This window comes from Varroa destructor, unplaced genomic scaffold, assembly GCF_002443255.2.
Source record: "Varroa destructor unplaced genomic scaffold, Vdes_3.0 BEIS01000002.1, whole genome shotgun sequence".
Taxonomy (NCBI): domain Eukaryota; kingdom Metazoa; phylum Arthropoda; class Arachnida; order Mesostigmata; family Varroidae; genus Varroa; species Varroa destructor.
In genome coordinates, this window is record NW_019211455.1 from 10,217,821 (window position 1) to 10,222,452 (window position 4,632).

General features: G+C 37.6%; 1 long non-coding RNA gene across 1 annotated transcript; it reads left to right on the top strand.

Moving 5' to 3' along the window:
* The first annotated feature begins 455 nt into the window (after window positions 1–455).
* Window positions 456–4,194, top strand: LOC147757350 (uncharacterized). Its single transcript, XR_015321332.1, has 3 exons — window positions 456–1,256; window positions 2,352–2,432; window positions 3,140–4,194. It is a non-coding gene; the product is annotated as an uncharacterized LOC147757350 (long non-coding RNA).
* The last annotated feature ends 438 nt before the right edge of the window (window positions 4,195–4,632 follow it).

The window sequence follows — 4,632 nt, forward strand, 5'->3', positions numbered from 1 at the left end:
TTGGCCAGGGTCCGATTCCAAACCGGAGGTGAAGACCAATGCAGTGATTTGCCACCAGCAACGATTATAACGCAAGTGTCTGTACGTAGTCAATTTTCTATTTTTCAATAATATTAATCATAAGCAGCATAGGCAGACAGCTTTCATCGGTTACCGGCAGGTAGCCCGTTCGTTTAAAACGAAGAATTTTCCTCCACTTGGTCTTTTCAACTCCCAGCATCATACAGGCCCTAAAAAGAGCTATACCAGCTAAAATGGTAACCAGTTTTCGCCTTCGCCCTAACGTGAAACTCGGAATAGTTGCGACAATTCTATGGTTAAGTTTACAATAAATCGAATTAAACAACTATTCGCCATTCTTATTGTTATTATATGAAAGAACTCAACAGGGAGAAGGAGCTCTCTATTTATCGACAAGAACAGATGAGCGATGAAGCCCAACTGAAGAAAGCATTCGATTCTCTTCACAATAAATAGAAAACTACTATTATCGTCCATTCAAATCACACACGCACATGACTCATTCACGTACAGCCTCGGCGCATACGATGAGCATACGTTTTACAAAACTTCTATACCAAGATAAGTTCCAAACCTCCATGCTAATTAGAGCCGAAATGAGGAATTGTTCAACGATGAATTCTTCGGAGGCCACTCTTTTTAGTAGTTAGTTGTAGCAGACGTTTCGTCCTCCTAGCTGTTAACCGTACAAGTCGGCGGGATATTTGAATATAAAGAAACCCTCCTCACCAGCATGGCAGGAGGATGTGTTTTATTTGTTGCAGCCTCCATTCATATCAGTAAGTCCCTTCTCGATTGAAGATTCCTGACTTATACTTTTCGTTTTCGACAACTTTGAGGAAACTAAAAAAAATAAGAAAAGATTCGTAAAGATTACACGAGAGAGAGAGAGAGAGAGAGAGAGAGAGAGAGAGAGAGAGAGGGGGGAGAGAGAATATATATATATAGCGATAGAGAGGGTAAGCACATAATAAGAAAGTTACATCATCGGTAAGCGTTCATAGGGCCTATGCTGCTACAGAGCTGTGTGGAACATATTGAGCTTGATGGAAAGTGGCTAATGGACTTCACTAGGATATCGAACCCCCTATCAGCACAGTTGCTTCCGCCTAATCTGGAACATGGCCGAACTCTGCTGCAATCGTGGCCGGCTTAGCGGTTATTACTGTCGCTTTAGGCATCGTTTTCTAACGTTAATTACCTAGCAGTGCACTCGAAGGCAAAAAGGGAATCCTGTGAGTTTTTGTGAAAACGACACGAGTCTGTCGTTTCATTGCACGGTAAAATATATCTAGTATACCCGTTTGAAACGTGAAGGGATGCGAGTTGCATGTATATTTCAAAGAAAAAGAACCTCAATGCTTTGAGCTTTACGTCCTGTATCGCCATTAGACAGTCCGTCGGAAGAACGTAGCAAGCTATCAGACTTTGGTTAACGAATAAAAAAAAACTTACATCGGTGAGAAAACCGTTGGCATTTGGCCAAGCAGCCATCAAAAGTCCGGTCAGGATCATTACGTGATGTATAGCACGTTCAGAATACTTTATGGTTTAGCCATTATCAGTGATTAGGAGAATAGAAGGAACTAGCCTTTTCTCATCGGTAAGCTTCCGCATTTTTGCATTAAAAATTAGTTACTATCAACGCACGTTTCAGGACAGAGTAAAAAATGCCACTGGAAGTAATTGTTTTCTGTAAAATCAAATTTCCTTGCATGAACAGCAGCGCTTTACCACAATAATATGCTAATGATGGTCTGTAGCCCGAGAGTTGCTCTAGCTGCTTATAGAATATAGCTTAAATTTTGTAGTTCCAATTTAGTAGCAGTGTAGTTACCAATAGAATGGATCTAGGCAGAGTTTTTTCAGGTAATAGTTGCATAAATTGTCTTTAAAGCACATCAGACCTCTTGCCATCTGTCCTTAACTCAGAATCCCAGGCTTCGGCAATCACAGCAACTTGTTCCTCCGTTTGAGGTCTTCAGATGTGGTTAAGATCTCTATGGGCTTCGACCTTCCTAATCTCATTCCTGAAGTGACTGTTCCAGTAACAATGGCTTATCCTGTTGAAAGCCGCCTGGCGTAGTACATTTACCAACACTCAATAGATTCCTCCAGCGCCTTCACCTTTGAGAAGCTAAGACTAATCAAGTGAGCATTGATATTCAGTGTTAAACGGAATATTTTTATCCCCAAAACTTATTCTCTGATGACACTCAGTCACCTGATAACAGCAGATAGTCAAAGGTCTGGTGTAAATGTCTGACAACATTTCATCTGCTAATAGCGCCTAGTTTAAACGTTATTCAAAATTTCAATCCGCTAAACAGATACGGACAAACCAATCAAAATTGTTTCAAGATTCGCTTCAAGTGAAGCTCGAAGTGCAAACGTGAAGCCCGTATTATTAGGTCAGTATTACTATCTTCTTTTTCGGTATCGTACTATTATCTAGGTTGATGTAGACTAGTTTAGTATGCATACGAATCGTTTGTAAATATATATATATATATTAAGTGAGTATCAATCCTCTATCCGTAAATTTATTCTTAAATTGTAAAGTTCTTCATATCGGCCATGCCAATAAAGCCGATTTTGCCTTAGCCTTGCCACTTCCATTGTAAAAAGATCGTAATCAGGATTCGTTCATCAGGATTCAGGATAAGTTCTTCCATTCTAGTTGAGGCTCCTCTTACAAAACATAATTATAGGTTAATATGTTAGGTAGCCATTGACACATTTTTCACGAAACTACCAAGTACCACTTTTGATGCCTAATCCGAACGGCTGTGCAATTTGTTTGTATCATAGAAACCCTATAATACTTGAAGTTGTCGTTTTTAGTATATTGTCTGGGTAGAGCGTTATGTCAATCTTTTATACTGTGGGCTACTTTTAAACACTATTCTTTTTTAGTCTTTATTCTATGTAAATTGCTACGCGTACAGGTGCAATTTGTCTTACTAATGTCTAATTAAGATAATATCGAAGGTTTTAACTCAATGTGATATTTGTAAAGGGAAATTAATACTATAATGTTACCTATATTTATTATGTATACGGGTGCAGTGAGCTTTTATTTTATGCCAGTCAACCGTATTTTCTGTTAAATTTTCAGTTATTTTGCATAAAAAGAGACCCTTCGGCACCCTTAGTCAGGATGTGGACCATTATCGAATACATCACGAGTAGAAAGTATCAAACGCAGCTGTCCGTAAGCCGATAATAGGAGCTTAAATTATTTGGAAGAATCACTGAGTTTCAACTGGAAATTACGGATATTTTTTCTTCTATTATTTTAGTTTATTTTATTCTTCTATTATCTTTATTTATAATGTTAAGAAACCTAATCTTTATGTGATTAACGTAGTACTTTAATTCGACAATCCCACAATGGTAACAAGATATCGCGCCTCTCAAATGAATGGAAAATCATGGGTCCCAAGACCAAAAAATCATGGCGTTCGTCCTTTAATATAGTTTTCCGCTTATTTGACAAATATATATATATATGCATTCTATTATCATGATTTTTCTATATATACATTGTACGGGACCTAAAATATACTTTTTATTAAATTGTCTCGTAGGACTGTATCTATATAAACATTTTACATGCGCCAGAAGTATCGTTGTTGATAATCATGTTCATTCACTATTACCAGAGTTCACTGCCGTCACAGCTTCGGTTTGGAACCTTAAGTACTAATTAGCTATTTTACAAAATATGTCTTTCTTTCTTTAATTTTGTGTAAATATTTTTTAATAGTAAGCGTGCATCAATCCATACCAGCAGGTATGAATTCGTTCAAATGAAAAATGGTTTTGAGCCGTTCTGATAGATTTTCAAGTCCATTAGATCGGAGCCCCAATGATAGTCGTTCAATTTGCCTCATAGAGATGTATACAGACAATAACGAACATCGTCGATTTCGAACAAAATTGATGTTTTTAGTGTGGATCCAAACATGAATAGGTCGTATACTAGTTGATCTTCGCTCAACTTGGAAACGAACAGTCGGCTCATTGCCATAACAGACTTCTTGTTATATATAGAGAGAAAGTTGCTAGCAGTTATTTAACGATAGCGCTTTTACTCGTTTAATCAACCAGCGAACTTCATTTCGAACACATGTATAAGTTATTTTTTAATAAAAATCCCACGCTAAACAGTTGAAAAGCATATCCCTGCCTGATATTATTCCTTTGTTGTGAACTCACCGGAAAAACTTAGCGTTTCATGGGGCATCGGGCTTGATTATATATGTAACTCATCTAAATGAGTGCAAGTTTTTTAAATATAAAGTGGTCCAAGTCTTTTAACAAACAAAACTTTGAAACAAGGTCTTTTAACAGCTGGAGAGTTCTTATTGATCGCGGGAGAACCGCATGTATTTCTTGTCTGCTTTTAACATGTTGTCTTGCGAAATTTGAATGCTTATTGGAAATAATTGTTTGTTACTCAAAATGGCGTATTGAGATTTCTTTTCATTTGAGGCCAGCTAGTTTGTGTGAGCCCAGGTTTGAATAGGATCATTCTTTTACGTTTCTGTTCATCTGTTTCAAATCCATGCACGGTGCATGTGCGGTCGGTATATCCGAAGCAGCGTG